We start from the raw sequence: 13,687 nt of genomic DNA, 5'->3' as shown, positions 1-13,687 counted from the left end.
GACAAAAAACAACAGCAGAGAAACCTGACATTGTAATCACAGAGAGGGAGCTGAAAATGTCAGTAATGACAGAAGTTACAACTTTAAGTTTCGTCAAAACAAAACCCCTCGAACAGGAACTTCAGGAACAGGAACAGAAGCATGTTGGAAAGCTGCATTTCATATGTCAGTCATGGACATTTCAGACAATTCAGATTAGAGAAAACAAAAGTCTGACACCTTCAGTCAGAAATCAGAAGTTTACAGTTTCACTATTTCTCTCCACCTTTATACTGTATGTGTGTGTGTGGCGATGATGTCAGGTTACTATAGAAACAACTGCGCAAAAACACACACTCCCAACCCCTTATTTAGGCTTACAAACAATTTCAGTCAGAGGCATTAAGTAAAGCAATTGAAAGTCAGAGTATTGAGAGACTGAGCAAAGCTTATAGTGCTAGTCTCAGATTCAATGAATACACAGGAAAACAAAGAATTTACATCTTTGGATTATTAAAATGGGTTGAGTTATATAATGATTAGACATGCAGGGACTGATCCATAAAGTGATCCTCTGGCTGTGTCTGTGTTTTATGTCATTTAATTGTAAGCTGTAAGGCACATCTTTTCTTTGCTGCCTGCTATCGGGTTTATATAGCAATCTTGCTTTTCTCATTTACAGAAAGAGAAAAATGAAATGTGAGATGAAGAGAGAGGATTATATCTAACCAAAAATCATTTGGATTGCCTATTACGCTAATGATGATCACCCACGACAGTCTCGAGTGCTGATTATCATGAGGTTGTAAGAATGGAGACACTAAAGTGACAATCCAGTATGAAATGAATGACATGGACAACACTAGTGACAGCCTGGGGGAACAAACAATAACAACAGATTAATCCAGACGAGGGAAACAATATTCCAGACCCGCCACTTATCTTATATGTCCAGATCAGCACAACTGATAAGAGAAATTCAGAATGATCTGTAGCCCTGTATATTTAACAAATTATTATTTATTTATTTTTAAACACCCAAGAAGATGACTGCTAAAATAAGACCGGACAAAACAGTCATAAATAGGAAAATTCACTGCCTTAAATACTTAAAGGTGCTATATGTATATTTTCTTCTAAAATGAATCCTTTTTTATTGCCTGTGTGTGAAGGGGTTGTAATCACACATTACAATGATCCACTTGTCGGGTTTTGCAATTACCTCTGAAGGCCAGTATTCCTATTTCTATGTGAAGTCTCCGGGTCGGATTTACCGCGAAATCCATCGGATGTGACGTGCATGCCCGCTCCCGAGCCTCTCTCCTTTTTATATACAGTCTATGTGACGGCACTTCAGCTAACGACATGGAGTCTGATAACACCCAAACAACGACCTGCCTCCAGCACAACACACACTCCAACACAAACTCCACATAAATATAAAAAACAAAACAAAAATGTATCTGCTGAAGCTCGTCAGGCCAAACGTCAATCGGATCGACTTAGGACGAAAACACGGATCAACATCAACAGAGCGTTTGAATTATGGAGAGACCTCCGCTTTGTTTTAGTTACACGAATAGTTAGTGAAATGCCTTATGCTAGATAACACCACATGTCGGCTAAATGCAGTCAATGTAACGTTATTGTGGTACGAGCATGGAGCATTAGTTCAACGTCAAGCTGATAAAAGTAGCCTGTTATTGTAACGTTGCAGTGGGAGTTTACATGAGTTTCCAGCATGATGTGTGATGCTTTCTCCAGTGTGTTGAAAGTCTCAAGTGTCGCTCTTGAGATGGAGCACGCACACGCACACGAGCACGAGCGCTCTTGTTGCAATCTGAAACATCACCGCTAGAGGCCGCTAAAAAACTACATATAGCACCTTTAATTTTATATGTTACTGGTGCCGCCAGGTTTGGCTAATTTATGTTTATATAACTACAAATCAAATCAAAATGATTTATTTATTATGATGATTAATTATGATTTATAAGCTCAGTAATTACAAGCCGTCCAGACAATCCAACACCACCTACTTTGGTACATTACTGTAGCGGTTACCAGCTGGAGTGCCCTTGAGAGCCACTCCACATCAGACTATTGTCATTCCTTCACAAACTAGATTTCCCATAACTCACTGCCGGGACTCTTCATCCATTATCACATTCACCTGTGTGTCATTATCTTGTTTAGCTCACCCCATATACGCCTGGTTTTCTCATTCATTATCTGCAAAGTCTTGTTTAGTGTCACACTGCATTCTCCCTGGTTTATATCGCTTGGTTTTTGGATTTCTTGCCTTTTCTGTCGATTACTCTTTTGCCTGTGTTCCCTTGTTGTGATTGTTTGTTTGTGTATGACCCTTGCCTGGATTTGGATTACGATTGTGGATAACCCTTTAAATAAATACTGCATTTGGATCCTCTCACCATGTCCTAACTACACGCGACGCGGGATAAAAGGTATCTTTTCCATGTTAATCAGAGTTTTTTTCAGACGACGACACACGACGATTCTATTTTAGAAACGGTTTCTATTTTTCTGCAACGTCGCGGCTGGAACAACAAACACAAAGTGTGGCAATGATAATCTCAGGTACTGTTAATGTGGTTTATTTAATGTTAAACGCATGCATTGTGACTTTGAATATCATTTAGTGTTCCAGCTTTGTAGCTGTAAAAGCAACAATGGATAATTCCAATAGTATCCAGCTGCAGACCCGCAGCACCACCAGTTTCAGAACCCCAGCGCCAGAACCGGAAGTAAGGGGCGGAGCTTACGTTTTAACACCAGCGCCAGGACCGGAAGTGAGGGGCGGAGCTTACGTTCTAAACCGAGTAACGCCACCTAACGTTTTGGAGCGTAATTTGCTTAGACACAAACGCATTATTACACACGAAACGTCATACTTTATACGTATTATAATGATACATTAAGGTATAGTACAATAAGCATTTTAAAACATTGATTTTGTGTAATATAATTCTATATAGTTATCCGTTTCATTGTATTATGAGTTACTTCCTGATCATGATGGTGAAAAATAATGCTTGAAACTTATGGTCATTTTATATAAAATATACTTTATTTCACAAGAACATGTGCAGCATGCATTTTTCTTTATGTAAAATAATGTCAAAAATCTAAAAAGAGAGAGAAAATCCGGCATTGTTTTAAAAGAAACCATAAAAATGTACCGTACTTCAAATAATAGCTGAGTCCCAAATAGACGATTGTCTCTTTACACGCCTGGTGTGGCTGCAGGTCTGGGTAAATATAAGTCCGGTCATGACATGTCCCCACCACTTTTTGCCAGGGTCGAAATTGTCCCCACCACTTTTGAAACATCTCGCGACACGGATGTACCAATACAAATAAAACATCTCCAGTTAACTAGCATCATTTAAGCAGCAGCATTCGTTTCATTCATTTGTTAAATAAGAGGCGATCTAGCGCTGAAATGTGTTGTCTTCACTCGGACGCGCGCTTCAATCCGTTGCGGAGATTCTATTCGTTCCGGTGAAATCACAAATCAAAATGCACACAAACGTGTCCCTGCTTCTCTGGGTTCTAATCCGCACTCGTATAGTTTTTTTCCCTCATCAAAACCGATAATGTATATCAGTGATAAAGTATATCAAGATTCTTGATATACAACCACTGATAAACATTATCGGTTTTGATGAGGGAAAAAACTATACGAGTGCGGATTAGAACCCAGATCCTCCGACACGCTTGGCAAAAATTCTGCCACTGGACCATTACAGTACATACGCAATAGAGGCGGATCTATGTATTTATTCACGTAAAAATTCACGATACTAACAACATATTAGATCTCATTGTACGACCAATTAAACCCAGAGTACCATCACATTTTTGGTCGGACATCATCACATCTTTGTATTCATTTTTTTTATTTACATCAGTAAGCTACAGGACATCGTCTTTCAAAACATGACCTGAGCGAAAGAGAAAAAAGAATGAATGCGTCATTGTACCCAGCACTTTTGAAAATGCCCTTCCGAATGCGTCTCTGTCCCCACCACATTTCAAAACAAACTGACGCCCATGGTACATACATAGTAATATATAATTAGGCCTACTATATAAGATATAAATAAAAACAACAATTACATTCTTACCACTAAATAGGCAGACTTGAATCTTGATTTGAATCAGATAGACAGACGATGAAAACACTTTCTTGTCTGTCCAAATAGCCTACCACTGCAAGGGCAGGGGAATATTTTTTCCACAATTTGCAGCACTGAATTTTTCAATCTTTACTCTAATGACTCAGAGAAACACTATATGCTCAGAAAGGATGAGCTGCAAAATACCTTACACACCATAGGAGATGGTCAATCCATTGTATTTGTTTTTTAAATATTATTTAATATTGTATTTATATTTTATATACATGTATTTATAATTAATATTAGGATAGACTAGAGATATTATCTTCTCTTATAATTATAATTATTGCTATTATTATTACCTATTATAGGTAATATGATAATAGGTGCATTTGCTTGTTAAAAAATGTCAAACATTTTGTTAAAGATTATAACATCTTTGACAAAAACAAAACACAAGTTTGTGAGTGTGCATCTGTGAGTCTGAGAGTTTGTGAGTGTGTGCTAGTGTGTTGTAGAGAACAAGTTCTGACGTTCAAACAAATCCTGCTAAAGGAGAACTCCGGCGCAAAATGAACCTTTGGTCTAATAAAACATTAGTACCTAGTCAACCGTTCTCTGAGATTTGTTTTCATGATAATCGAATGTAAAGAGTTTTATCTCTAAAAACTGTTTAGCGTATAACGCTAGTAATGGGGGCATTTAATAAGTAAAAATAGATCGCTAGTTTATACCACTAACAAGACTCAAAATAGCCCCACACGAACACAGTAACATAATGAGGGTCCCTACATGCAAAACGAAGCATTGAGAACTTTGTAAGTGTACAGATCGTTTAATAAGAAGATAAAGATAAAGACAGTCAACTTCGTGTATACAGACAGGAGCCATCTTTGGAAAACAGTCTCGACTAATCAAACCACGAACGCCATTCATACAGTTCAGCTCACTTAGCACGTCGTTCGTGGTTTGATTATTTGTTCTTTGTTAGTCCATTTTTTTGCACTGGATTTTTTTTCACGGTGAATTTGCACTGTCAGTTCTGTTTTTTAATAAAGGATTGGAAATTAACGCTTTTGTTTTTTTAAATCCGATTCATCGATTAATCGGAAAAATAATCGACAGATTAATCAATTATTAAAATAATCGTTAGTTGCAGCCGTAATTTTGACGCATCACATAGTCGCGTCGCGTCTAGTGTGGACCATAGACTGTGGTGTGGACAGACAAATTATTTGTCGCTGGAATCTTATCGTGTCTGGTTAGGACACGGTGTCAATCTTCATGTCTCAGAGCAGTTCTGACAATTACAGCTGCAACAATATTTCACTTTCATCTAGCCTCAAGTGGATAATATATTTCTAATATATGTACACACATTTATTCTTTCATGAAACAGTGTACACCTAGAGTGAATATTTGGCTTTCAAAATCCTGTCCACAAGAGGTAAATAAGAAACATATGCTATTTTACTTTCTCAAACTGCATTATAAAAGCAATGATTTGCTTTGAGGGGAAAAAAGACATTTCACCTTAACTCGCATTAACCTTCCAGCATTTCTGTACGATGAGTGACGTTCCATTTATTCAGCTACACATGCAATTTATTAGTACTTTGTGTTGTTGGCCTTCATAACTGTGATGTTGTATTTTAGTGTATTGTTTTTCCAACGAATGTTATGGTTCGGGTTTAGTATTAGTATTAGAATTTCACAAATACTGGAACAATGTGAATAGAACAATGTTTGTGGAATGGTAATATACAGGAGCTGAGATATAATTTCACAATTGGATGTCTGACATATTCATTTGTATTTGCATTTAGAGTTCTGGAGAAAAATGAGATGGAGATGAAAATTTGCAACGCTCATTCAAGGCTTCTTGACTTTAAACATTGTTGTTATGGCATGTATACATTTTTACTGGTGCAGATGAGCATTGGAAAATTTGCATGATATAAAATAGATTATCTGAAGTAGTACCGGTATATGGTGTTGCATGGCAAAAATAGATTCCAGAAATGGGAGCTTACTGTGGGGAGATTCATTTATTCTTTCTCTATCAAATCACAATGCAGTCTTTTTTTTTTTAAATCCTCTAACAAACTGGCATTTATTGTTTCCATGTGCTAATATTTGCACACAGTTTCCAGCAGCAGTTTGCTGAGCGTGTGGCTCCTCGCTCCTGCTGTCTTCCTCCAGAAAGATCTGGCGTTTCGAGCAAAAATCTGTTGATCATGAGCACTAAATAACATGCTGAATTGTTGTCAGAAATGTAACTCCCTGGTGGACAAGTAGCCAGTACTGCATCCTAATGTTTTATGTATTCTTTGCTCAGTCTGATTTAACCCTTCATTGGCAGTGACTGATTTGTGAGTTGATTATTTTTGCATGCAGTCCAGCTGAGGAGGAAAGATGCCTGGAGGATGAATAATAACTCTCTTATACCTTTGATGGCTGACTCATGATGGTTTCTGGTGAAGCCACACTCTCAAGGATGAGATTATGGGTAATGCTCAGTGGTGTGCACATTTTCTTTACTGACATAGATGACCAATTAAAAGTCTAACTCAAGTCTTTGAAAAAAAAATCTTTGAAATGGGCTGCATACTGTACAGTATGTGGCACAAAAAAAAAACTATTTTATTGATATGTAAATGATCTGTGAAGAATGTTTCTGAAGGTTCTGGGCTTTATGGAGAGCATGTGGTTGGCATACAAAAGGGAATTCTGACTTGTCACTCTTTAAAAGAGGTATTTAACCATAAAAGGAATGGATCTTGACAATGGTGCTGTATTCTTTCTCTGATAAAGGGTATTTAATATAGGCTTCTGAGTGGTCATACTGTTTTGATCAATTAATTAAAATGTGTGTTTTTTTTTTAAAGACTGACTGGGGTTATATTATTTCTGAAGTACTCTTACAGCACTATAGAAATGTATTTTAAGATATAAATAAAATCTTCAGTAATTCTACACAAAACACCTAAACTGCATGATGATGAATGTACATGGCATACATACAAATATAAATTGTTGCAAAGCAGACAGTAAGTATGCATGAAGGCTGCATACTTGTAGCTGCAGTTTATAGTGATTAATGTTTTGGAGTGAAATATGCATGCGCTGTTTGTTGCCTAACTAACCCCTGAGTCTAAACCGACTGTGTAAAGCATGTTAAATTATATAGTTTAGTTTTATTTTTACATTGGTTAATACATTTATTAACACACTTTAACTCTTTCCCTGACATTGATGTAATATTCTGGCAATCCATGTTTTCATTGTTATACAGTATGTGGCGCTGTTACATATTTTCTGAAAGAGTAGAGAATCTCCAGATCAAAACACAGGAGAAGAAGAAGCAGAAATAAGCGATAGAAGCATTGCTGACGCACATGTAAAATAACACAATCATCAAACATTAAACGGCCAACATGACATCATGACTTTGCGCAAACATACACGCCACTTTCAAGTCAAGTGGCGTGTTATCTATACGCATTTTGAGCTGTCCGCGTGTATGTCCACGCCGAAATCTTTTGCGTGTATGTCTACGCCATTAAATGTCCGAGTGATTCCGCGTGTATGTGTACGCCGTTAAATGTCCGAGCGAAACGAAGCAAAATCTATATCTACATCTGTGGAGCGATATTTCTTTTCCTAGGATGGTAGGAGAACACTCATAAATGATATTAACCCCAGTGACGGGTAGGTTTAGGGACGGGGTTGGGGTAGGTCATATATCTATATATACATAATACAGTAATGTAACGTTAAGTCAAAGGCGTTGATAAACACGGTGAAAAGCGATTATGCGTGTTGATAGCACGCCAAAAATGGAAATACGAATTGGCGTGTCATACATACGCCATTTCATGAGATCAGTCTGAAACGGCATATAAATCAAAACTGCGTAACGTTACTGAATGAAATGTCGACCCAGGAAGAGGAAATGACTGTGAAGCTTTGAGTGTGTTGATGGACTCGATCGACTCCATCTGTGTTTTGATCATCGTGACGTAGTCTTTGACAAAAATGTGTTTTTCTCCACTTTTTGTACAAAATTTAGCTTTTTATGAAAGCGTTATCTGGGTTGAATTTTGTTTTTAAAAATTATATAAAAGTGTTTACATAATTTTTATGGTTTCTTGTATTTAATATTTCTTGAGTGCTCAATGCACAAAATCACCACGCAGTTTCTTCACATATGAACAAAAGGCCGAAGTTCAGACAGCCCAGTTGAGACATCATCTGTTTTGAAAATGATGGACAGCTCTTTAAAATTGGCAGGTTTTTGCAATTACTTGTCCAGGGAGACAAAAACAAAGACAGAGAGAGCCTCAATAATTGAGCAATTTAAGCTATAAATTTAGACCAAAAAGCAAAAAAGACAGGATGCCTGTTATATTGGGAAGTACTAGTGTTATTCGTAAAGTTACTTTTAAAAGTAATCTGCTACAATATTGGTTTACTCTGTATTATTCAACATATTTATTATTGCAGGTTTGCATTCTGAGGTTTCATTTCACTGTTTTTATTTTGAATTACGTAACTCACGTTACTTGTAATGCGTTACGCCCAACTCTGATAACAGGTGTGAATTACATCTTACTTTAGTTCTCTATTTTCTCTGTAAAATAAGGGATATGAGAAAAGGTGTTTGACTCATTTTCTTTTCCTCTAATGGGTATTTATGAAAGGCTTACTTTAGAGGATATATCCCGTCACATTCACTTTTGTTTCACCAGTGGATTGACGAATCTTCCATCTGAAGAGATGACGTGCTGTCAGATTTCACTGTGGTGGCTCATGAATTTTGCTCCAGGACACTTGTTTCTCTTCACCCACTCATAAAGGAGGGAAATTACCTCAATCAATCATGTCAGTGGCCCGACTGAGACTTCATTAGGTCAGCCGCTTGGACACCAATCATACTTATTTTTTATTTCCATGAGCTCATTTTTTAGCTTCTCCCCTCATTCAGAACTGTAAACCGCAGCTCGTGATGCAAGGCACTGACGCTCGGGTTGTTCATTAACGGGGAAAGAGGCCTGTGTTTGAAGTCTTGTGTCAGTCAATATGGATTTCTCCATGTAAGCTTCAAATAAACTGTGCAGAAGGGTGTTATTGAATGCAGCAGGTTGCCACCAAATTGGCTATTACACCCACAAAATTATGTCAATGGTCAATTCACATAGGAGTATAGCATACACCCTTTAAAACTTGTAATACAAACCCAATGAGAAAATCTCCAGCAATGACAGTGTGTTTTCATCCATATTTTTAGCCTGGGTCCCACCTCTCTCTTGCTCTGTGGATTTCTCTCTCGGTTGTGTTCTGTCTGCTAGTGCCAGCATGAGTCCTGGCCTGGGTGTGTTTTTTCTGCTCTCCTTCCCGATAGCTTGACAGCGGGAAACTGACCGTCATTTTCCCCCTCAGTGAACAATTTCCCAGGCCATACCAAGCCCTGCCAGCTAAACCTATATGGGTGCTCTCATCCTAATCTTTAAAGACCCCATAAAAATGGCTTGATGAGCACAGGTTTCTGTCTTGTGTTGACATATTTCCGATTTAAACGGGAAAGACATATCACAGTGTTTTTCTTTTTCTTTTTAGTCAATATCCTTTAGTTTGTGTCACAAAGAAGGACCATGATGACATTAAGATGAGCCATCAATATCTTGAGCCATCAATATCCCTGAAGATAAAGACAGTGAATTTCAAATTAGGTGTATATGTGATCAAATGTTTTATTTCACCAACATTTAGAAGCAATAGCCTCAAAGCTAATTGTAACGGTTAAGTACAAGGATGATGAAGAAGGTGGTACAAATATCAACAGTCTTTATTAAATACAAGCCAACAACTCGAAACAGTGTGCCATACACAAACAATACACAAACAATACCGGACCAAACAATGAGTGAAGGTGAGGAACTTAAATACACATGGTGAGGAGAACAGCTGTGATGATTAAATGAATATTCATGGTAACTGATTAGTGGCGGGAAAAGGAGAACAAAGGAACACAAGAAAACTGGTGACTAAACAGACTGATCAAGAAACCAAAACTGAGACAATAATAATGTATTAAAAGTAAAAACAGTCATTTTTTATTTAATTTTAGCAACTCTCAAATCAAAGCAAAAAATTGATTGGTGTATGCATGGAAAGACTAAGAAATATGGCAACACAAACCTCAAATTTCTTAGGATGAAAGTCACATGATATTCAAGAACCAATGAGGTTTGAACGTCAGTTGGCGTTAGGTTGATGTCGCTATATTTGATGTAGTCGGCATGCATTGATCAATGAATGAGTGAATAAAGGCATACATTTTCTTCTGTTCATGTTCACTCAAAATGATCATGTTGCTTCTGAAGTCTGGATTAATTTCACACAACATTGGGACGTTCATAGTATGGATAAAAGTAGCTGAAATATTCTTCAAAATATATTCTTTTATGATGCCCGGAAGAAAGAAAATCGTACAGGTTTGGACGCCATGAGGGTGAGTAAATGATGACCGAATTTTCATTTTTGTGTGATGGTTTACTTGATGTAACCAGAACTGTGATCAACATCTCTAATTCCAACCTCCACATGTAAGATCACTGCAATGAGAACAACTCCTCAACTTTACATGGTCTTGAATGGGATTTCTACAGAAACACCTCTGAAGGCTCTCTCTAATCAGCTGTAGATTTGATGGCTCATTAGCGTGTGAGAATGTCATGGATCTGTCTGGAGACAGAGTGCTTTCTCAGTGGATGTGACAGATCTGCTGATGCGGCGAACCGGAGGCTCATACCTCAAGTGCTGAAACACAAAAATAGGTCTAGTCTCCTCTTTCAACTGTCTTCAGTAGCCTAATGAGCGGCTGTCCTTTAGCTACACAATGTCACTCACGTAAGCTTTCCAACTCGTCATATTGTGATGAGCCTTACAATACAAATTAAGACTTTGAGAAAACTGCACTGTACAAGATGCCAAGCTATACATTTACAGTACTGTGCTGTCTTGAGTGTGCTTGTTTATTACCTATTCCTAGACATTTGGGATCCAATTTATGAAGTTTATGCAGGCACTATGTGGAAGTGGAAAAATCCCAGATTTCAGAAATGTTAGAAATGTGTGATTGCCTTCATTTAAAAAAAATAAACGTTTCGTAAAACTGTAACACCAAAGAATGCACAGCATTCAAACTCTTTCAACGGTTCATTATTTGTCTCAACTATTCAAACCTGTTACAAATTATTTATTCATTTATTTAAAAGTGACAGTGCATATTAATGAACATCTTAGCTTTTCAGCAATGTAAATATGCCAGAATTAGCCCAAAGGCTATTTTACATCCGCAGTCCCCCATCAGGTCATAACAGTACAGAGTAACATAGCTAAACATTGAAATTGAATACGATACAACACAGTTTAAAAGACGCCACAATTTTCAACAACATATTATAAAAGACACCACAGTTAGCAGACAGGGCATCTAGTACGGCGGACACACACATATACATATACACAGTATTCTATGTACATTAAGTACATTTTAATTATGTTTTTAATGCAGTAAAGTGCTGGATCTGGTATGGTATACAATACATACAATGTAAGATGCCAAGCTACAATGTAAACCTGTGAGTCATTGTAAGAAAAGAATTGGTCACAATGGTTGCAAACCTCGTATAAAATAAATAAGGCAGCGGCTATTTGCAATAGATGCTATTTACTCCAAGTGAAAATAGCTATTGATTCTTTTCTCACTAAGCCTATGTAAAAATAGCAGTATTTTATATGCAATTAGTGTAAATATATAGATGCTATTTATGCTTATAGTGGTGGATACTATTTGCACCACAGTGTTGTTGTACAGTAAAGGGTGAAATTCTGTCATTAATTACTCACCCTCATTCATTCATACTCACCCTAATTACTCACTCATAAGTGTGTGTGGCCCAACCAGACGTCAGTGGGCGGAGTTAGTGTGAATACCCTCTGCCAACATGGCGGGCTATTTACACTTAAATAGACAGTCCGATAAAGTAAATAGAAAATAAAATTGCTGATATAATATTCAGTTCAATTCACAATGAACATTTTTCGAAGGCAATGCACCTCATTCACCCCCCTTTTAAAGTTGAAACAGGGTCAGTGAAATTACTTTTGACAGTGAAATGGCTAAATGACTTTTTTAAAGCGTTTCAGGCCCTAATTTTTCCATTTTTATGGAAAGTGCCTATTAGTGTCTGAGCTGCCCTCTCTGCCGCATAACTGCAGGCAATATCTAGGTCATCTTATTTAGCTAATCAAAAGCAAAGCAGTCATTTAAGCCAGGCTTACGGTGGTTTCTAAGGCAAACAGGGCTGTGGTTTTTAATTTTGAATATCCTATCTCTGCCTATATTTAGCCACAAACAGTAGCGGTTTTAGGCACGGGCGAACCGGGCAGTCGCCCGGGGCGGCATTTCATCATGTCACATGGGGGGCGGCACGAACAGTTCTAAAAAATCCTCTGTGCCGCGAAGGTTTTCTATTTTTTATCATTTCAATTCAATTATTGGCAATGGCGCCCCTGCTTGCTGAGAAGGTGCCATGCACAGAAGCGATGTCAAGGGGGTCTCCTGATTGGAGGAGCTCACCAAGCGTTCACGTATCGCGTCTTTTGCGCGCTCGAAGTCGTGGTTTCAAATGTAGGCGCACGGGAAGCGCGCTCATAATTGAAGCGACGCGCTCATTTTTTCCAGGAGCAGCGAGATGAAAAATTGTAAACTTTTCAGTATGGGAGTGCACGTGCACCCAAACACGTGGGTGTTTTTCTCTTCTCCGTAAATAAATCTTTTAGCAGAGCTTCAGCAAGCGTTTTTCTGTGGTGGAAATCCATTAGCTACTAAAACTTCTTTGTCGTTGTGGAGAGCGCAGTGCTTGGTTGTATAGCAACGACAGCCATGGGAAAATCGGACCGAATTTTACTATTAATAATAAAAGATAAGCTACTGTGCATTATAAATGTCAGGAATGTATCTTTATTGACTCATTCTTTTTATAAAGATGATTTAAATGCTGAAATATGTGAGGTTTATCTTTTTATAAAACCTTTTTGTCAAAAGTTTATTTGAACGTGTGCATGTTAGATAACATAAAAGACACTCCTTTAAAATTTGGCCATCATCTTTAATGTTATTAACTTGGTGAATTGATTTCATTGTGTATTAGGCTTTTTGAACAAGATTCTGTGTATAACCGTGATCATTTTGGTCACTATATTCATGAAATGGAAATCATTTTCATAATGATCAAATATAATTATGTGTTTTTACAGTAGCCTATAATATGCAAAGTACAATTTTCTATTAAAAATAATCTCTGATTCTGTCCTTTTCTTTGACATTTAAGAGTGACATAGGCCTACAAAAGCTATTTTAGGTCTAAAACAGTTTGGATAGTTGTTAATATGAGAGCTGTTAGAAATTATTTTAGAGATAAGTATTGTGTTACTACATAAATATCTCACGGACCCTTTCACTTTTAAAAACTCTATTTAGTGACAAAGTATAGTTT

Source organism: Rhinichthys klamathensis, unplaced genomic scaffold, assembly GCF_029890125.1.
Source record: "Rhinichthys klamathensis goyatoka isolate OS25496 unplaced genomic scaffold, OSU_Roscu_1.1 h1tg000005l_1, whole genome shotgun sequence".
Taxonomy (NCBI): Eukaryota; Metazoa; Chordata; class Actinopteri; order Cypriniformes; family Leuciscidae; genus Rhinichthys; species Rhinichthys klamathensis.
This window is presented reverse-complemented; position numbering follows the sequence as displayed.